This window comes from Alosa alosa, chromosome 2 (assembly GCF_017589495.1).
Source record: "Alosa alosa isolate M-15738 ecotype Scorff River chromosome 2, AALO_Geno_1.1, whole genome shotgun sequence".
Taxonomy (NCBI): domain Eukaryota; kingdom Metazoa; phylum Chordata; class Actinopteri; order Clupeiformes; family Clupeidae; genus Alosa; species Alosa alosa.
The window spans coordinates 2,020,856-2,044,119 of record NC_063190.1 but is presented as its reverse complement, the minus strand read 5'-3'; the positions used below and the strand labels follow the sequence as shown (position 1 = coordinate 2,044,119).

At 39.7% G+C, this 23,264-nt stretch overlaps 1 protein-coding gene across 2 annotated transcripts in view; it reads right to left on the bottom strand.

The window, feature by feature from the left end:
• Window positions 1-23,264, bottom strand: part of slc8a2a (solute carrier family 8 member 2a) — a 138,883-nt gene that overhangs the window by 103,099 nt on the left and 12,520 nt on the right. Inside the window, exon 1 of one of the 2 annotated variants that reach the window (XM_048237604.1) lies at window positions 9,040-9,072. The exons of the other annotated variant lie outside the window; for it this stretch is intronic. The gene's annotated coding sequence lies outside the window, so the exon portion shown is untranslated. Of the gene's footprint in view, window positions 1-9,039; window positions 9,073-23,264 lie in introns of those variants that run through there. 2 annotated transcript variants of the gene reach the window in all.

Sequence of the window (23,264 nt, the reverse complement as noted above, 5' to 3'; positions counted from 1 at the left end):
TAAATTGTCCATGCATTGCTTGACATGGCTCAAATTTCACAGGTTATTGAAAATTAAAGTAATGATATTCACATGCTCATAATGCATATTTGGCATAGTGCCACCATCTGGCAACTGAAAGAATGGGTATTACACTAATGACATGCTCAGATTTGATGGACTTTTCCTCAGCAATTCATGAGATTCATGTCAAATTAGCATACATGATGTCAAGCTGTTGCTGATGTTAGTGAAGATATTTTGAAATGCGTCGAAATTGTAATGCAATGAATTAAAATATCACGCATATATGCATGTATGTTGAATTCAATGGTTCCTATAGACAAAAACTCATAAACTCAAAACTTTGGCACACACATCATCCCTTACAGTCTCTACTCAGGGACAAAGCAGCCTACTGGCCTACTGGTTAGCGCTTCGGCGCCCCGACCAGTAGGCACGGCTGAAGTGCCCTTGAGCAAGGCACCTGACCCCTCACTGCTCCCCGAGCGCCGCTGTTGTTGCGGGCAGCTCACTGCGCCAGGATTAGTGTGTGCTTCACCTCACTGTGTGTTCACTGTGTGCTGAGTGTGTTTCACTAATTCATGGATTGGGATAAATGCAGAGACCAAATTTCCCTCACAGGATCAAAAGAGTATATACACTTATACTTACACACATTACTTGATGATGAAGTTGTCTCTGACTGTAGGGCCACCGTCACCCCCCCCCCTTTTTTGAGAGGACAACTTTATTATGACCGCCGCTAGCGAAGCGGTCATATAGGGATTGTTTTTTTTTTTCCCCGTCATCTACTTCCTGAATTTTTGGTCAACGATACCCGGGACACCGAACCACCGGGGCACATGAAATTTGGTGGGTATGTAGCCCCACTAGATATCTACCTGAACCGTGGCACCGAGTATGAAGAATTTTTTATGGTATGTTGGTCTCAAGGCCCCACATCAACCTAGTCCATAATCACTCATTTGTCCCCGGTAAAAAATGAAAATGCAATATCATTCTGCTTTAATCACCCCTCTCTTCAGTTAAGATGTTCAGAACTGCACCAAATGTTATGTGTATGATTAACCTGACATTCTCTGGGGGTATGCCAAGTTTCGTAGAATTTCATCCATGGGGGGGGGGTACATTTAGTGACTGTACACTCATTGGCCTGTAGATGGTGGTGCACACATATACACACGCACACACACACACACAGGCACGTACATCAGTATAGGCAATTACAACGGGCGATACATAATTACAAATTCAGCAGGATTAAAGGAAAACCAAATATTCATCATAATAATTTGGCTGCATTTCCAGTATTGGCGTCACGTAGTCGTTTGTCCACCAGATGGCGCATCGTTGCAGTGAGACGTAATTTTGTTGGAAGTTAATCTAAAGTGGGTTGGAAAGACACTACGCTTCCTACAATGACAAGAATGTAGTTTACCGCAGAGAACGTCTAATAAGGGTAGGATGATTTCTGCATGACATGTAACTCCCATTTCTTCTTGAAGCCGAAATGAATCTGAGAATGTTTATCGGACATGCTTGGTTTTTACTGCAGGTAGGCTACGTTAATCTTAAGTTATATTAATAGCCTAGAGTAGGTAAAATAATGTTACCGTTAGCATTGGTTGAGTGATGGAGGCCAATTTGATTATTGATGTATTTGTAGAAAACCATGCGGTTATAGGCTACCAAGAAAATTGATAACAGCACTAATTGCATCTTTCGACTGTCATCTCATCATTTGAGACCAACCTAGGCTACTAACAGGAGCTAAGTGAGTTAGCCACAACATGTTCGCTACGTGATGGTTTTCTAATGGAAAATATATAGGCTACCTGAAAGATAATCTGTCTATGATGCATCCTAAACACCTGGCTGGGACATTTAGCTCAAAGTCTCAAAAAGCATCTGAGTCAACGTTCATTCCCAAACACCCATATAGGCTACTTCAATCCACTATTTTCAAAGGTGATTCAAGTAAGGAAGATCATGGCTCAAAGTAAAGTACCTAGGACTGAAACTACAGAAATTCGTCAAAGTGAATAATTTGTGTCAACTCGCCGCAATGTAGATTTATTAACGCACCCGTGATCTACATCTCCATTTAAACCAAATGTTTTAGAGCGCACGTTGAGAGATGTATCCAGGGCAGGGCTGTACCTGGGCAGTTCCAGTGTTATGGATGTGACAATTGGACTCATATTGGTAAACAAAATGCCTTAGAGTGGGGGCAAAATTAGTATCAGTGAATTAATTTGCATAACTTTTAATGCAACCTCTGTCCTCTGAATACTGAGAAATCCTCAAATTTCATATAATCAATTTCATCCTAAGAATACAAGACATTTTATCAGCGTTATGGATGTGACATGAAATGGACACACTTTTGTGAGAGATTACAGGTTTTCTACAAACTGTGAATTTTGAAGGAAACTGCCGAAACTATGATATATGTGCCATGAAGGAGACAAAAAGTGTGTTTTTGAAACTATGCGTCATTTTCGTAATGCATTATGTAGGAAAAACTGGCGTTATGGATGTGACGGTTTCATGTTATGGATGTGACGTGTCTGAACCAGTCCTCGACAAACTACATAAAACACATAATTAAGTAGTGAATTTTGATATGAAACAATTGAAATAGTAATCATGAAAAACTAGCGATGAAACTGGGACTCAGTACCTACCTCTGCAACTGGCTACTGGACTTCCTCTGTCAGAGGCCTCAAGTAGTACGTGTTGGCAACAATACCTCAAGCTGCATCACACTGAGCACAGGGGCCCCCAAGGCCGCGCGAGCTCAGTCCGCTGCTCTTCACCCTGCTGACGATGACTGCACTGCAACCTACAGCAACAATCACATAGTGAAATTTGCTGGCGACACAACTCTGGTGGGTCTCATCACCAAGGGCGACGAGACTCAATACAGGTTGGAGGTCGACCATCTGACCACGTGGTGCAGGGACAACAACCTCCTGCTGAACGTCAGCAAGACCAAAGAGATTGTTGTTGACTTCCGGAGAGGTCACACCCAACACCTGCCACTGACCATCGACGGTGCTGTGGTGGAGAGAGCGAGCAGCACCAAATTCCTGGGGGTGCACATCAGTGAAGACCTCTCCTGGACCACCAACACTGCATCACTGGCGAAGAGAGCTCAGCCGCCTGTACTTCCTAATGGAAACTCAGGCGCAGCAAGTGCTCCACCAGCCATCATGACCACATTCTACCGAGGCACCATTGAGAGCATCCTCTCCAGCTGTATCGCTGTGTGGGGCGGAAGCTGCACTGAATACAACAGGAAAGCCCTGCAGCGCATAGTGAACACAGCTGGAAGGATTATTGGTGCTTCACTCCCCTCCCTGAAGGACATTTACACCACCCAGTTGCAGGAGTAGGAGATGGAGACAAATTGATTATTTTTGTGAATATGTTTTATATTTTTTATATTTTGAGAATATTTTGTACCGCTATGCGGTACATCTAGTTTATTGCTGCCCTTACTCATGTTACTCTGTGGGTATTAGCTACAGAGGAACTGACACTTCAAATGCTGTCATATCGCGTCACATTTAAAATTAAACTGTGTTAAGCAGACGTGAACGGCAGGCTGAACAGATCTGCAACAGAAGGAGGTTGCTGTGTTAACTCCAGCTGCAAAGTCAGCCATCTTCACCAGCTAACACGATAATCCAGTTACTGTACAACATTAGTATGACAGTTACAGGAAGATAATCGCTCAGATTTTCGTGATTAGGCCACTTGAAAATAGGCTATGGCTAGGCTAATCACTGGAGATATTTTAATATTATGTTTGTTTTGCTAATGGTTAGGCAAGGCCTCCCTGTGGTTTTGATCAACCTAATAATCTTTGAAATGTCAGTTGTAAACACTAAGTTGAAATGCGTTGAAACTGACATGCCACCAGAATAGACGTTTTATCGGCTTTGAGGTATAATAAAGTCCCCAGTCTTGTAAATTCACATTATGTAACATCCATAACGTCACATCCATAACGCACCATTAAAGGTTTTAAAAGTAAGAAAGGGGCACAATTTGGTCATCACACTTTACATTGATATAAATCAACTTTGCACAGACACTATGGACATTGTCGCATCAACACTGTATGTGTAGCATAAACTTTTCCTATAAAACGTTATGGATGTGACATGGCCATGGAACTTGCTGACTTAAAAACAAAAGCCATTACAAATGTAAGGAGTTGTACTCTTAAAGGCAAGCTGAGCATAGACATTACTCTACCATTCCCTTGTCAATCTGGAATTTGTCAAATGACACAATTTGTTTGAACTTTGGGTCCATTTATCCACTTTTGAAATATGTATAATATTACCATGTAAAAAATGTTGTTTCTGTATGGTTGCACACCATATTTATGATGTAAAAAGAGTGTCATTCTCCATCAAATTCAATCAGATCAGTTACAAACAATAAAATATAGACCTAAATGAAGATTTTAACAACAGTTCTATTTTATGTATGCACAACTTTTTTTTTCCATGGTAAGGATGACCTTTGCATGGAATTGCCAACCTACACATATTTGTTGCACGTGCTACAAAAATCATTCTTTGCGATGGATGATTTAGTACCAACGTTACACCGGTCTGATACAGTTTTGCCTCTGGCTATACCGTGAGACTGAGACGTTTTTTGTTTGTTCGAAGTGCGTGTTTAGGTTGTGAGAGGGGAGTCGATGTCTTGATTCCAGCTTGGTAGTAGTAGTCTATGCGATTAAAAAACACGTGTGTGTAAAGTATCCAAACAATGATAACGCTTTCATTATGGCTGCTTTAGCCACAGACCTTGAGCTACTGTACAGTGGGTTGGGTTCCATTTAGAAAAAACACGTGAAATGTATTACTACTGATATGCAAAACTATTAACTTTTATCCAAGGTGGCAGCTTAAGTCCGCTTGATACTGTAAGCCATTGGTTCCCAAAGGAGATTTTTCAGCATAGCCTAGTGACAATTTATGTTGTATAATAGGCCTAGCATAGGGCCTACCTTATACCTATAGTTTGTTAACAGTCACGCGGTTTTGTCATGTATGCATTTTTGCATTTAGAATAGTGGGTTGGATATCTCAATCGCAAAATTAAACAATATTTCTATCGGGCTTACCATGGACTAGGCTGGGTGAGCCTGATATGCGGCGATTCTTTTCGATTTCTTAAAAGATTGAGCTTGGTCTGGTGAAAGCCAGACTAACCATGGACCTCATAGTTGCAAAATGCAAGGGAACATTAATCAGCATATTATTTGCACAAACAATAACGGACAGTAGCTCAAGTTCAACTTGGCCCGTTAAAATGTGTATGAACAGTCTAGCAACGCATTTCATGAAGGCCCTTTTGGACATGTCAGATATTTGCACCACTGGGTAAAACGGCATTTTGTTTTGGACTACTGGTATTTAATTTGTGCATTGACAATAAAGCTGAATATCATATGAACTAGATGACTAAACTTATGCATATGTAGAAGAAAAAACATTCACAAAAATCCATGACATGACCTCTCTTCTTGATAGCTGTTGAAAACTGCATGGAACTGACAGGGATTGTTTTGTTTAATAATAAATAAATAAATACATTATACCTTCTGCTTTTCCCAAATACAATGTAGCCTACAGGTGTACCTTTCATCAGTCCAGTTGCAATGGATGGACTGTGATGAACTGCCCTACTTGTGATTGTTTAGATATTTTAAAGTTTTTATAACAATGCTACAAATTTTTTGGCAAGTGCTACAAATCTATTCACCTTTGCAGCCAGTAGGCTACTTTTGTAAATGCGGCCCTGCAAACACACACTCCAAACAAGCATACACAAAAGTTTCAAGAGTGGGGGATGAAGTAGAAGATGGAGACAAATTCATTAATATGATTTATTTTCGCAGAATGGATGTACAGGACTGAGCGGCGGTCATATTTTGTACCGCTATGCGGTACATCTAGTTTTTATTCTATTTTAATTATATAAACGTTGACTGAAGCCATTCCGTAACCCATTCAGCCGAAATGTGCAAAGGGCAAAAGTAATGTCAAACAGACAATATGGAGGACAGACAGACAAACAGACCGATGGACAATCAGACATACACAAACAGGCAAAGTGCCGAAGTGTTTTTTGGTCGTTGTTTTTGAAAAAAAGGGGGCCAGTGTGGGGGCCAGGGGGCATCAGTTGTTTTTCAGCTGTGCAGGGGCGCAGGAGATATTTTTAAAGTGAGGGGGACCAAATGATGAGCAAAAACCCAGACAGTGAAAAATCCAGCTTCCAGATATCGGACCACCACTTCTGAATTGTCAAAACTTTTTGATTTAGGCTAAATAATTTCCACATCTGACATTATTATGCATTCGCATGCAATATGCCAACTGACATATGGGGGAATTTATTGACTATTGCATTACACATTGGCTGGGGATGTATAAAATATATGTCAACTTACATGTTCGCCCTCTGAAAAAAATGTGTTATGCTTTTATTTCTAGATTAATTTTGATTTTCCTTGTTGTGCCCCAAACTTCAAAGAACTCCTCACATCTGTGACAGTTCTGTGACTATTAGACAGGATACACTGTATCCTGTACAGAGATACCTTTTCTGTCTATGAGGAATGTATGCACCAAGGTAACTGAAGTAAATGTCTTGTCAATGATGTCTGAAATAACTGTTTAAGAACTTAAATATGAAAACAAATTAAATTACATTAGCCAGCGGCAAGCGGCAGCGGCAAACGCAACACTCAGACCATAATAAGTTTTATCTGGTTCCTAAGCAACACAAACGGTTTGTCAATTGAACACTCTCGCGTTGCGCTTTCAAAGTTGAACCAAGTTCAACGCTCAGCTTGTTCAACGCTAGCGTTACGCCGGCGTTGCCACCGTTCCGCTGCCGAACCATATAGAACAAGAGAGCGTTTGGGCAGCCATGGCCTACTGGTTAGCACTTGGGACTTGTAACTGGAAGGTTGCCTGTTCAAACCCCGACCAGTAGGCACGGCTGAAGTGCCCTTGAGCAAGGCACCTAACCCCTCACTGCTCCCCGAGCGCCGCTGTTGATGCAGGCAGCTCACTGCGCCGGGATTAGTGTGTGCTTCACCTCACTGTGTGTACACTGTGTGCTGTGTGTGTTTCACTAATTCATGGATTGGGATAAATGCAGAGACCAAATTTCCCTCACGGGATCAAAAGAGTATACTTATACTATACTATACTTATACTAGAACAATAGGAAACCTGCCGCTTGTCGCTGGCTAATGTGATCCCTGCCTAAGAGTTACTCATCTTGTATTAGTGAAAACGAGTTGATAAGCAGTAGGCTAGTTGATTTGGTTATTAAAACATAACAGCTAAAGTCGATGAGTAGGATATGGTCTACATAAGCAGGTAGGCCTAGCCTGGTTTAGTTTATGACATACCTGTCAACACTCCCGTTTTTCCCGGGTTTCTCCCGTATTTCTTGGTCATCTCCCAGCACCCTCCCGTTTTGTTATTTCTCCCGGAAAACTCCCGTAATTTGCATGGCCATCAAACTTCACTTTAAAATCATTGATCCATTCAGGTTGCCAGATTGTGTATGAAATACACCCTACACATACACGATCACTTAGTTTCAATTTCAACCGTTTTGTCGTAGGTTAAAACCTGGCCACCCAAAACCCAAATAAGGAAGCGGGTGCCAACCTGTCTATGGTGCCAACTCCGCAGCCTGAGTCTCGTCGTAAGCAAGCGGGCTAGTTGAATGGCCTACTCTAGAACTAGATGTTGTGAAATTGTTGGGAATTTAATTGATTAACACATCACATACACTGTTATTGAGTGTTGTTGATACACTGAACTTGTGCCCTCGGAACCAAATCTGACAGCAAGCAGCTTTGGAGTTTTGGAAGTAGACTGCAGGCAGGCAGCTGGTGGATACATAACTGGCATGCGTAATGGTAAGGTAAAAGCAACGACCGAAATGCAGTGTTAAAACACGTGTATGAAACGTATGTATGGTTTATGATGGTTGTTAGTAGACAAACTGATCAAACATTTCAGATACTGTTACTAGCAGAGTGAAAGTGAAATTGTGGCGTGGTTAGCAGTGCTGTTAATGAGAAGTTTTATGTAGCCTATAGTATTTAGCCTAGCGTATTATAGCCTGACGAGCCAGACCCACAATCAAGATGTAGGGTCTGGGGACTCACCGTTCGCAGTGCTCAGTCCGAGGGGCGGGATAATCGTTTGTCTTTCAAATTCCCTCTGCACGCAATAGGATAGCGCTACAACTCATGAGTCCCATGCGTTTTCCCACCAGCGGAGCTAGTTGGCTTGTTCAAACTTTTGCCAACTTTAAAAAAGCTTAACTTAGCCAACAGCAACATCCATCTTCTTTGTTTTCAAGTAGCAGGGAATTCACGCTGAACCGTTGCAACTCTGCCATCAATTATTATGTTAAACCCGCCTACCAACTCTATACACAATGTGATTGGCCTTATCGAAGCTTAATTTTTCCAGCTCGCAACAGGAACTCAAATGATAGCCTATTCATATCAAATTCATGTTTTCGTGTTTCAGCAGCACTGTTTCACATCCCTAACCGATATACAGTTGTTCAGCTACTGGAATACCCGACTAATAATTTGTAAGAAACAAAATAACAAATAATCATGTAGGCTACAGCTGTTACCTACTTTGCCCCTTCCTGTTTGGTGTTGGAGAAAGGTCACTATTGTTTTTCATATTATTATATTGTTTTCGTGTTCCAGCTTTGCTGGTCACTCTCTCAGATGCAACCAAGAACAACACTGTTTAACTAAGAATCAACAACCCTCCAAAATGAATGGAACTTGTAAGGTAATGGCTCACTTACAATCAACATGCTTGACTGATGGTTCAAAGTCTGATCTTAAGAAAACATCCTTCACCACAACTTCTGTATACTGTATATTTTTTCTTTTATTGAACACGTGTTTCAATCATAAAATCATAAAGGCTTTCTCTCAAACTGTTATCCACTTACCAAGTAGCCTAGTCCTTAGAATCAGATGTCGATGCTGTCCTGAAAATGTTGAAATTATACAGATAGGCTAGTGCAATTAGGTGTGTAGCCTACATGTCACTGAAATACAATGCTGCTGTAAAAAAGGCAGATCAGATCAACTTGAATATATTTAGAGATAAGGACCACAGGGAAAGGAACATACTTCATATAGTGATAATGTTGCATTGATAACAAAGGGCATGTCCAATGTAACATGAATTCTAGACTTTCAGCAAGTGACCACCCATAGGGCCTACCATCCCCTTGTGGCTTGTGACATACAACATGACATACAAAATATTGTATGTTTTTTGTCTCTCTAGAGATAACCCATGAATAGCCTAAATGAATAGCCCATGAATATCCTAAACAATGGTTGACACCCTTAGCCAAATGTAGGCTATGAACAAAATGTAACCAGAGCCTTTTCCCATTTATATTCAACTCCTTTAAGTTAATCAGAGTGTCTATGAACTTTCAAGTAATCCATGACTTCCTGTTTTCTAAGCTGTGGAAATAAAATAACACAGAGGTCAAATGCCCTTGTCATTTTTTAACATGGGAAAGACAAGAGAATGCAAATAAAGGGAAAGTGTGTTTACCTCCTTAAGTCAGAGAATGGCTATACAAAATTAGGTACTAAAAATAGGTAATAAAAAAGGAGAGGGAATTGCCACAATATCCAAAGAATATTTTCCTTGCAAACAGTCATCATGTGGTGACTTTGCATCACTTGACATATATATATATATATATGTGAACTCATTAAAGCGATGGTTCGGAGTAATTTCACCCTAGGGTCCTTTGCACCATGACCCCGAGCCAAACACCCTCCCAGAACCTTTTTTCCCTTGGTCGAACCCTGGTCGAGTAGCGCTGTCAGAAACTAATGACGTTCTGCAGTCGTGATGGAACCAACTTTTATCTTGTAAATTACCCCACTAATAATGCCCTGAATGGTACGAAACTTCTGCAGTAGTGCAACTATGACCTTTAGTCCAATAACGAGGCATTAGAAAGTTTGTAAGTGCACCAGGAGTTTATTTAAATAAGACTTGCCTGATTATCTGCTACTATACTGCTGCGTCGACGTTTCTTCTGTGATTTGGGAAAAGCCCGTAAAAGTCCTGGCAGTGTTGTCCTGTTCTCCTCAAAATTTACTACTGACACTCTACAGACCTTCAAAACATTCAGCTGAGGTTTTCTTGAAGAGTTGGGTTAACTGGTGAACTCAGCCATTTGCAGAGTTTGACTGTCTTATTCTATCAGGAGATCCTAACTTGCATGTGGATAACCCAGAAATCAGTAATGGAACTAATAACACTAATTGATACCTTTAACCTAACCCAGCATGTACAGGGGCCAACACACCTTCTTGGCACTGTCATCACAAAGGGTCTCAATGTCTCTACAAGGTAAGGACTTGCCCTTAAGAAAGAGACAATTGGCATATGTTAAGAATGGAAATTAAATTTTAATTAAATTAAGAAATTAAAGTTCAAGACAGGCACAGACAAACTGAAAGCACAATGGTACAAAATCCAGTGGTTCTAAAGAGAGTGTAAAACAAACTAAAACAAACTTACACACATACAAACTTCAAATCCACAATGGAATCCATAAAGAGATGCTCTTCACAAATGCTTGAAATATGCCAAGAATATAAAATAGGCCTGGAAAACACTTGAGTGTTATTTTCCAATGTTGAGAAGTTATCAATCTCCCCTCACAACTGGCACCTGAACTTCTCTCAACTAATTAATGCAATGAGTTTGCATCTTTTCTTCAAAGGTAAAATTGAAAAAAAAACCAGACTGAACATACCTTCTCAATTACTAACCCAATATCCGGAATCACCAGCTACAAATAGAGGGGTAGTAAACTTCATGTCAGAATTTAGGTTGATAGAGTATGAAACTCAGAAACACAGGTCTCAACTCTTCCGCATGTGGCTTACACACTCTGCCAAGCTTTTTTTAAAATATGTTTTTCACCTCATAGCAGCAGCACTGTAAATGTATCATTGGTCTGTGGCACATTATATGTCCTTGAAAACAGATGTTGTAAAAGCCCCTATTCCGCCTTCATGTGCTATCAGAATATAATACTTCCCATTTGTGGAAAATCGCCAAACACGTTGTGAAGTTTAAATGAACTGTCACGTTGCAAGAGAGCTGTAAAATACAGACTTTCAGAACAAAGCAACATTGTACATATGACTTTATCACTATGTGCTGGCTTTTAGCTAGTTACATGGAGGTAAGTAAAATAGAGATGTTTCAAAGCTAAGGTTAATCAGAATTAAATAAATTAACAGCAAATGAACACAACGTAAGTGGCAACAGTGGTATAATGGGCTCACTCAGAAATGAACTTCGTTGACACCTCAAACGTGCATTTCTTTCTGTGAACCGAATGTCATGCCATCCATTATCCCTTACAAAACAAACTCTGTTAAGGTTTAAATTACATATGTCTCAATACAGATACAGGCAAATATCAGTCTAGTATTTATTTGACTGTGAACTGTATTCTGTCTGTATATGGTGGTCTATGCCCAATCCATTTTGACGTTTTGGTGCGATTATCTAAGTGGAAGTTTTCAGGCCTGTCAGACAGGCCTGGCTGACAGAAGACTAACTTCTCATCACAGCAAGAATTCCTGGTACATCTTGGTAAGATAGTTTTTTTTCTTGACTTTGTGGACTAAACTAAACAAAATTCAAGCTTGGTGGCTGACATCCAACAAGAAAGTACTATTTCTGGTTCATCTTGCTGATAGATCATGCCTCCCCAACTAACATCTCCTGGTGAGGAGGACTCAGTGGTCACAATGAGTGTGCTTTCCCAGTTGTTGGAAGAGTTCTAATGATATTTCAACTTTAAGGTTTTCATTCAAATAATCATGGACGGTACAAACAAAAGACTGGATGGGGTCATTAGAGATGTGCAGAAGTTGAAGACCAGTCTGGAGTTTACTCAAAATAAATTTGATGGGACTAGTGGGGTATTCAAAGAGATGGAGGCAAAGATGGAGTTGATTGAACACATTGGGAACTTAAAGCAAGAAATGGAGGGAATGGTCTCTAAGATGGACTACATTGAAAATCAGTGCAGGAGGAATAATTCTAATTGATGGAATTGCTGACACAAAAGGAGAAAGCTGGACTGAATCAGAGGTGAAAGTTCGAGATCTGTTATCAAGCAGGCTTGGCCTAGATGGCACAAAATCTACATGGAGATTGAACATGCACAAACAATTGGTCAGTATCAGGCCGGGGGGAGGTCTCGGAAAATCATGGTAAAGCTTCTATGTTTTAAAGACAGACAGCATATTCTTTCCTCTGTCAAGAAATTGAAAGGCACAAACATTTACATCAATGAAGACTTCTCCGAAACCGTACAGGAGCCTGGTGGAGGACTTTGTGCAATGGTGCAAACTCAATCACCTTCAACTCAACACTTCAAAGACCAAGGAGATGGTGGTGGATTTCCGCAGGTCTAAGCCCATTCTGCTACCAGTCTCCATTGATAGGGTCAATGTGGAGGTGGTAAGCACCTACAAGTATCTGGGTCTCCACCTGGACAATAAACTGGACTAGTCAGCCAAAACTGACGCACTCTACAAGAAAGGGCAGAGCAGGCTGTACTTCCTGAGGAGGCTGCAGTCCTTCAATGTGTGCAGCAAGCTCCTCAGGATGTTCTACCAGTCTGTTGTTGCCAGCGTCCTCTTTTATGCAGTGGTATGCTGGGGAGGAAGCACAAAGAAGAAGGATGCGGGGCGACTTGACAGGCTGGTAAGGAAAGCTGGCTCTGTAGTGGGAGCTGAACTGGAGTGCATCACTTCAATATCTGACAAAAGGACCCTGGACAAACTGATCAACATCTTGGACAATGAGTGTCATCCACTCCACAGCACTATTGTAAAGCAGAAGAGCCTGATCAGCTGGAGACTTCGCTCACTGCCTTGCACAACAGACAGACTGAGGAAGTAATTTGTCCCCAGGGCCATTGAACTGTTCAATGCTTCACTTAAGGGAAGAGGAGAGAGAAACTTCTCCACATAGTCTGTCTGCCTCTTCACCCCCTCCATGTTTGGATACTGCCTGTCCACTAGCCACTTTTTACCACTGTCTTACTGCCTCACTGTTTGCGTGCTATATTAGCACATATGCACAAGCCCTCCCTCCATGCCACAGCCGAATTGTGGCCACACTTATACCTTTTTATTAATATATATATATATATATATATATATATATATATATATATATATATATATATATATATATATATATATATATATATATATAGAGAGAGAGAGAGAGAGAGAGAGATAAAGATATAGTTTTTTCTATATTACCTTGCCTACGGGCTGATATGTCCATATTTATTGTATGCCATTCTCTAGACTTTATTCTTGCACTGTTGGACTCTTTTGCACCATCACCATGACACTCACTCACACAGAGCACCTTACCTTACCTTATTATGCACAGAGAATCACAGGCTTGGTACCTGCCTCGGTCATTGCAAGCGCCTCTTGATTAATCACCCACTATGTGGATACTGTTTTTAGAATTGATTTAGTGTGTGTGATGTCTGTATGCTACTGAGACCTTGAATTTCCCCCGGGGATCAATAAAGTATCTATCTATCTATATATCTATCTATCTATCAATTGAGGAGGAAAGAATTACTGCCTAAGTTAAAAGCTGCTTGTGACCGAGGCGACAAAGCCAATCTGAAGTATGATAAGTTGGTCATTACACCGAGGGATGTCAAATCTCTAATGACAATCAAAGCCAACCATAATTCTAAATGTGCAAAACCCATAATTTGTATTATATTGAGAATATGTTTAAGCTGTGCTGTGTCCCCATAGGGAAACAAAAATATGTCTCTAAATTTACCAAAGATAGGATTGATCTTAGCTCATCTTAGCTCATCTAAATATATGTAGCCTTAGAAACAAAGATGAATTTTCTATGATTTGTTCCTCAAATAATGTTCTGGCGCTTTCAGAAACTCACCTGGACATAACATTTGAAGATTCTGAGCTGGATATAAGCTCTTCAGAAAAGACTGTGACAGATATATACATATGGGGGTGGAGTTGCATTATATGTCAAGGATCACTTTTCTGTGACACTATTTGATGAATACTGATATTGAATTAATATGGCTTCAGATTCTACTTCCACACTGTAAGCCTTTTCTGGTTGGGTGTTGCTATAGACCACCTAATGCCAATGTGACCTATTTGGATAGGATATGTGAAAATATAGACATAACTGACGAAAACAAAGATATTTTTCTTCTGGAAAAAACATTGACTGGTTTTCAAAAAACTGCCCACAACGTAAAAAGCTTAGTTGTAAAAAGCTTAGTTCTATGGCTGATGTTTGCAATCTTTGTGATCAAGTGATGATGAAACTAGAATTTCTAACACCACTGCGAGTGCTAAGAAGTCAAGTTGTATTGACTACATTTTCACTAATATACAGAAACATTGCTCACAGGCTGTTTCAGTGGCCGTGGGATGTAGTGACCATAATTTGATTGCCTTAACAAGAATGAATAAAATCCCCAAATCTGGTGTTACGGTACATCGCAGGTCATAGAGGAGATTTGATGTGGTCGCTTTTATGAATGATGTCAATGCTGTGCAGTGGTCTGACGTGAGTCTGACCTGACTGATGAGGCTAGCTAACAAGCATGTTCCACTAAGAAAAAAGTCTATAAAGAATAGTAGTGCACCATGGATTGATAAAGAGTTGAGAGCACTAATGCTGGAAAGGGATAAAGTCAAAGCAGTCGCTCAAAAATCAGGTCACACTGCTGATAGAAACTGCTATTGCAAGCTAAGGAAAGTCACCAAGCTAAATCATATTAAGAAAAATACTTATTTTAAAGAGAGGATTCGTAGTTTCGTACCTCTTCAAATGATACTAAAAAACTATGGATGACCTTAAATGACATCATGTGCAGGAAGGCAAGGCAGTCTCAAAAGTATGTGGAATCTGACGGCCACTTTATCACCAAGCCATATGAGATAGCCAATTATTTTAATGACTTTTTCACCAAAAGTAGATGACCTAAGATCTAAAATACCATTACTTGATGGTGATCCAACACACTGTATTTCTATCTGTATTATGAGGGGGAGGGAAATCTTGTGGTTTTACATTTGACACAGTGAATCAAGAAAAAATGCTTATTTCAATTTCTAATGATACATCTCCAGGAAGTGATGATCTTAATGGAAAGTTCTTAAAAATGGCGGACTACTCTGTCAACCAATATGTCATATTTTTAACAGATGTATACTTAGTGGTACCTGTCCAGAGCTATGGAAAGAGTCTAAAATCATACCCTTGCCAAAAGACACAAGGGCTGATTTCACTGGCTCTAATTGCAGGCCCATCAGTCTACTCCCTGCACTTTCTAAAATATTTGAGAAAATACATTTTAATCATATTTTAATCAAAATTTTAATCAAAAGTTAGCTTTGCTTAGCATGCTTATAGACCAGGACATTCCACAAACACATCATTAATGCATATGACAGATTTGTGGTTAACATACATGGATGCTGGAAAACTACTCAGAGCTGTGCTCTTAGATTTTACAGCAGCTTTTGATGTTATTGACCATAGTATCTTGATTTCAAAGCTTGAAAAGTATGGTTTCTCACCCTTAGCGATTGCTTGGTTGAAAAGTTATCTCTCCAGTAGGAGTCAGCAAGTATTTTTCAATGGAAGTTTTTCAGATAGAAAAACAGTATCTTGTAGCGTTCCACAGGGTTGCTGCTTGGGTCCTCTTCTATTTTCAATTTTTATTAATGACTTACCATCAGTTGTTGGAAATGCTAATGTGGTGATGTATGCTGATGACTCTACCTTATTTACTACATAACACACTGTAGTGGAGCTGGAAGAACATCTTGATACTGAGCTCAGTGTTTCTCATACGTTGACTAATCTGTGGCGGGGCGCCACAAAATCAAACATCATTAATATTCTATGTTGTACTATTTAAAGGGAAACTTGGCAGGATTTCCGCCTCTGCTGGAGAAATTGTGCATTATGCTATTTCAAACTGTGGAAAAAGGTAACGATAAAGCACATGGATTTGTTTACAAGCTAGCAAAACGGTTAGCATAAGTTTGGCAGACAATGTATATGTTACAAGGTAAGAAACACGATTTAAAACGAGTTTCTTGTTTCTCAGTTCTCTTTCCGGGACGGTAGTCTCAATGTTGCAAGGTTGGTTTTCCGCCTGGGGACGCTAGGGGCAGCGGGAAAAGTCACCATTTTCACCGGAACAGGTCATTTAACCATCCAAATGATTTCTAAACGGGTTTATTACGTTGAAATAGTTGCCAAGTTCCCCTTTAAATTAAATTAAAGATAAGATAAAATCCTTTCATTAAGCTGCTTTTCATGCACGCAGCCCTTCCTTGCCCCGCCCCGCTCTCTCTCTCTCTCGTAACGAGCCTGCTGCCCCTCCTCTGCATGTGCAATTAACAAAACATTAATGATTGTTGAAGGATTGTTGTTGCCACATAAGCATTGCATAGAAGACTGCGGGCTAAATTGCTATTAAATCCGCTTAGCATTGGGACAATGCTGCGCAAATTTGTTCAAAACTGCTGCATTAAATTTAACTCTGCTAAGGTCTTATCACAACATAGTCTCCTCAATGTAGGCCTACTAAGTTAAGTTATGCAATCAAACAGTATCTCAAAGCTAACTTTAGAATACTGTTTGGATGTCGAGTTTAGCATGCTTACTTACAGCTGCTTGTCAATTTAGTTAATCATGCAGGGCTCATTTTATTGACTCTGACACTGAATGTTTGCAAAATCCCGATGTAAATGGAAAAGTGTTTTCCAAGACTCAAAAGTGCTTGTTCTAAGAAGTACGAACCTTTATTTTAACTAACTACATAGAAAACGTTATGAATTGCATCCACACATCAGCAGCCTTTTAACTGTGTTACAATTGCAAGGGTTCCCTCACGAACGTCTTAAAGTGACAGGCACTCAATTAGACCTATACACTACCAAGACAATATAGGTAAATTGTGCTGTCATATTTGGATTACTGCCCAGTTGTTTGGTCAAGTGCTGCCGGGAAACACCTTAAGAAACTCCAGGTTGCTCTGAATAGAGCAGCAAGGTTAGCTTTACACTGCTCATTTTGAACAAATGTATCTGAGATACACACAAAGTTATCATGGCTAACTGTAGAATCAAAATGTAAGTATCATCTTTTGAGATTTATACATAGGCCTAATGTAATTTGGAAAAAAACTTCTCAGTTCTTTTCCAGTTGGCTGATACTGGCAGGTGATTGCCATAGGTATGGAACATGACAAGTGACAAATGGGTTTTTGGGTGTCCCAGTACCATGCACAAACTGTGACAAGAACTGTCCTCTACAGGGGCTCTGTTATATGGAATAGGCTCTCTTTGGATATTAACATTGAGAACTGTATCAGATATAAGAAGTCACTAAGGCAACATTTTCTTAAGTTAGAGTCAGGCATATAAGTCACTATGTGTTAGCTTCACTTTGTCTTTTTGTCATTATTGTGATTTTAAATTTGATTTTGTTTTAATACAAATGAGATGTAATTCCAATGTAATATTTCGACACTTGTAATGTTGATGACTAAACATTTTATTATTATTTATTTTTTTTTACTACAGGACCCCAGGGAGACTAGCGACCCTTTTTTGGGGAAGTTAATGGGATCCTAATAAAGAATAAAGAACTGTGACCTTTCACTCCGGTTCCAATAGTAAAAATCCTGTTCATTTTCTCCATTAAGAGTGAAATTACAATTATAAGAGCATAACCATCCCAGGCAGACTTGCCACAAGTTATGAAATGGTGAAGCAAATGTATGTGCTGTCACAGACAGTAATACTCAGGAATACTAACTATGTAGGCCACTGACTTGAAAAAAAAAAAAAAAAATGACATTCCAAAGGTCTAACACTTCAAAACGCCACATGAAATATAAAAATAGGTTTATGGCATAATACAATATGTGGCACTTTGTCAAGTTATACAAGTCTTCATGGATAAACTGATGAGGCTAGTTGACAAGCATGCTTTTAAAATGTCAAGGCTTGTCAGACTACCTCAAAAGTGGCAGATCTCAGACTGAGGGAAATGCTTTTGTAAGCCACTGTATAATTGGAAGCAAGGGAGAAAGTGAGTCTGAAACAGACATGATGGTAGACAGACAGCCAAGCCAGCTGGTGTCCATTACCATGGTCACTCCTCCTGACAATCCTGTCACCTTAGAAGGAGCTGCAGTCTCAACTTCTGTACTGGTACTGAGTTGAACAAGTTATGCAATATTCAGCACAAGAAAGCAGCAGTGAGGCACAAGCATTTACCCTCAAAACACACCACACACACAGAGAGAGAGAGAGAGAGAGAGACAAGCTTTAGGCACTGTTACTCTGTTACTAAATGGTTACTCTTCAGAGACTAACTCTCGCGTGAGAATATCTCAAATTTCCTGCACTTTTTACAATTAAGTTGTGTGTTTCCACAGTTCTCTGATGGCTTATGTCAAAGTCAAAGTCTGCTTTATTGTCAATTTCTTCACATGCCAAGACATACAAAGAGATCGAAATTACGTTTCTCACTATCCCACGAAGACAAGACATATTTTACCAATTAAGTCCACAGACAAACATAACATTCAAGTAAACAATAAAAAGTAAATAAGAAGGCACATACAATGAAGAAATCAGAGCAGCAAAATTGGGTTGAAATTGTGCAATTGTGCATAGACAGTCAATATAATAGTGCAAAGTCAGGCCAATAAATGGCTGAGGTAGTTCTGTTTGACCTAAGTAAGCAAGTGGCATAGTGGTGCAAGTTATGTAAGAGCAGCAGAAGTGTTGTGTTTTCAGGACAACAGGACAACAACAACAAGTGGCAAAGTGTGCAAGTGTACAAGTGGAGTAGTCCAAGACAGCCATTGTGGGTCCAAAGTCCAGGATGTTATGTAGCTGAGGGGGGAGAGAGTTCAGCATCCTAACAGCCTGGTGTATGAAGCTGTTGAGCAGCTGGTGAGTCTGGTGGTGCGGGAGTGCAGGCTTCTGTACCTCTTCCCAGAGGGCAGTAGATCAAACAAATTGTGAGCGGGGTGACTTGCATCACTCACAATTGTGGTCGCCTTGCGGGTGAGGTGGGTGGTGTAAATGTCTTTCAGGGAGGGGAGTGAAGCACCAATAATCCTTCCAGCTGTGTTCACTATGCCCTGCAGGGCTTTCCTGTTGTATTCAGTGCAGCTTCCGCCCCACACAGCGATACAGCTGTAGAGGATGCTATCAATGGTGCCTCGGTAGAAAGTGGTCATGATGGCTGGTGGAGCACTTGCTTAAAACTTCACTTATATAAAATGACATGACTAATACTATAAAGCAGTGCTGTAATTCATATTAGTGGAAAGATCACTTTAGGTCCATCAGGATCATTAGATCAGGTTAAAATCTGTAACTCTGTTACCAATCCAGAAAGGGAATTGCAGCAGTCACAAAATGATTATATGGAGGGGCTGTAACGTAAGTGGCCACAGCGTCCACACAACATTCTTGTCCGAGTGCCCACAGGACCCAGGTTTGTGTGCCAAAAATATATTTAAAAAAGAAAATTACTTTTTATATCAGCATTATTAACTTTAATGCATAACCTGGGTCAAAGTGACCAGGATGAGTTAAAATGTTGAATGTATTTGCGATAAATTGATTTCATCATCCAGTATTCCATGAATTCCTCAATTGACTTGTTTTAGACCATCACATATCTCTATTTTATTTTTTCCATTTTTTCTTTTTTACAAAAAGTGGTTTAAGTAGTGCATTGGAAACACAGCTTCCAACTTTTAGTATTCTTGGTTTCTGTGCAGCTCTTCCTCTCTGATGCCCTTCTGTGGCTCTGTTTCCTTTCCCACACATTTTAATTGTAAGTAAAATGGCTGGATCTCAATATCCCCCTTCAGCCCTGATTCCTCAAAGACTTAACTCCAATCAGGCCAAACATGAAATTGATGTCAGTTCTGTTTTTTAGGGTTCACGGCTTAGGGGGTCTTGGGATTCAGGCTATGTGTTTGGAATAAGGTAGTGAGCTCCACACGGCTCTTCCTGTGTGACATTGACAAGCTCTTTGCCCATCATATTATTCATTATCAGGGTATGGTGCAGCTAGTATAGGCATCAAAGGTAGTAATATCCAGTACATTCGACGAGAGTACTACGGACACATTGGCTATCTCTATCTCTGCTTTCATTAGTAGGTGCTACTCATCTATGCCGAGACCATAAATATGGCTCATGGTTCCCTGGTCCAGGGTGTTGCATGTTGTCACCCTCAATACCAATACCGGTTTAACTGATCAACTCTGCTTTTATTGATGGAGTTACGGTAGATGTTCAAAATGGAGCTGGGCAAAGTAGTCTCATGACACATATGTGCATGCATGAAGGGCACATATGACTTAGAGCCATATGGATATGAAAAGATGTAGGACAAAGAAACCACATTCACAATATGATATCAGACATGATGGCCAAGAGAAAAGGAAGAGATCTGACCAGCTACTAATGACACCAAAAGCAGGAAACTGTTGCATGAAGTGCACCAGGCCTACTGTATGTGCAAGGAACACAAACATGGTGGTCATTTATGTGTGGCATATAAGACATGAAATATCAAATGGTGGGTGGCCATGTGATTGATAATTATTTCCTATTCCCATGTGAATTAACTACACTTTGGTGACGTTCACTACAGTTCACAATACTAGATATAGTACAGTCCAACATGTGCTATTAGTTATCTGTGGTTTTAACATGTGACAAATTGAGAAATAAACTTATATTACTATTTGGATGAAAACACTAGATTAAGTATAAGAACATTATTCTAAGATTATTGTTTTAACAAAAAATGTGTTATAGTAGGTTTTATTGAACAACAAAACAGACTTGAATGCATGGGTCTTTTTTGGCTCTCACACATCAACTTGATGTAGTAATAGAAAATGTTTATTTCAGAAAATAAGACAGGAATGTAGCAATCAAAAATCAGCTATTTGATAAATACAAGCAATATTGAATCATAAAATAAATTGTTTTCAATAAATATAGGAAAGGAACACACAAACTGTATGAAATAGCATAAGAAATGAATGTGGGTCATTTTTGACCCATGTCTAAAAACTGGATGTAGCAAAAACCGTGTTTGTTTATAATGTTAAAAAGGGAAAATAAAAAATATGATTTGCAGTGATCACAAACAAGTTATTTATGTTATATGTATGGATATCTGACATATTGAAGGATGAAATACATATATTTGTTAAAATTTAGCAAATAAACAGACAACTGCATGAGTTACCATAGGAAATGAATGCGGGTCATTTTTGACCCGGTTACAGTTTAGAAGGCGTAAGCCTACCTTGCGCATTAAAGGGTTAATTGCTGAATATTACAATGATCAGTATTGTATTCATATTGTAGGCCCATACACAATTTAAGAGATCCTTAGAACTCTTATAATAAATTGAAGTATTTTTGTTATTGAAGCAGATCTGCACACTTGGAAATGCTTCTGGAAGCAGATCTTTAAATTGGGATTTAGTTTAATTTGAGGTTTAATTAGAGTTAATTGCCCATACATTTGTTCCATCCCTTCACTAAACCAGGTGATGCTAGCAGTATAATACTAAATACCATTACTAATGCATACATGATGATTTCTGATATTTTCGGGTACAATTTATACAATCTTGTTTTAAAATCATAGGAACATTTGTAACTCCATTTTTGGCTTTAACACTAAATACAAATTTAATTTAATTAGATAATTTAATAATAAGATAATGATAATTTAAGTGATTTTAGACACATACAAACTGACATTGTTCTTATTTTGGATGAGAGGGATGTTAAATTCCTAGTGCTATAGGTCGGGAATTTCACACAACGGTCAATCTACAACCAAGCCTATGTCAAAAACAAAATCTAACAAATCAACCTTTGGGGGCAAAAAACATCACCAACAGAACAGCCATGGAATTCATTTCACTGGGGTTATAAAGCAGACACCCTCCCTCATGGTTGTTCCATTGAATTAGACCAGCGTTTCACAAACTGTGGGTCGCGGAGACATGCCAGGTGGGGCACGAACTGATGTGAAAAACAAGAGTTTTTTTATTTATTTTTTTATCTGTAGCCTGGGCCCAGGTAGCACCCGATGCGCAATGGACGCACTGTGTTATTCACAGGGAAGCGCTCGTGTCAAGGCAGCTTAGCTAGTCCCGACCTATATGAAATTTTGAACGTTGTTGTGAGAGTGGTGAATTTCATCAAAACCCGCCCTTAAAAGCTGGCTATCTATTCTCGCGACTGCTTGAAGAGATGGTAGCTGACCAAAGGCTGTACTGTTTCACAGCAAGGCAAGGTGGCTTTCCGAGGTAAAGTGCTGTCGCGCATGTTTGAGCTCGAAGCCTCTTCTTGGAGGAAGAGCGCATGTTTGAATCTGCAAGCACGTTCACTAATGAACATTTCTTGACAAAGCTGGCCTATCTTAGCGATATATTTGATATATCTTTGCGATACATTTGAGTTAAATGTGCAGTTACAAGGCAAAGACAAGCACCTACCTCACCTAGCAAATAAGATTACTACATTCACCAAAAAAACTTGAGTATGGGACAGGCGCCTCGATCGCGACAGTATTATGCCTTTGAGATTTCTGAGCGAAATCGCTGAAACGTCTGATTGGGAGGCACTCTTGTGATCTCATGTATTAAACAGTAGGCCTTCATCACATCCCTGCAAAGTTTATTTCAAAAATATTTCCCAACCAAAAAAGTGGGTCCCCAGAAAAAAAGTTTGAGAAACACTGAATTAGACCCACGCACCTCCAGAAGGCTGAACAGTGGTATGGTGTCCTTGACCCACCCCCCTTCACAAACAAATACCGACAAATTCTTTGGTCGTTCCTCTTCGTTGCTGTGGCCATTTTATGATCCGATCAGCAACATAACCAGACAAACGCAAGCCCTTGATGCCGGCACTGACAAATACCAACAAACTCTTCAGTAATCATTTATGATCCAATCAGCAACATAAACAAACAAAACGAAAACCCTTGACGAGGGCACCAACA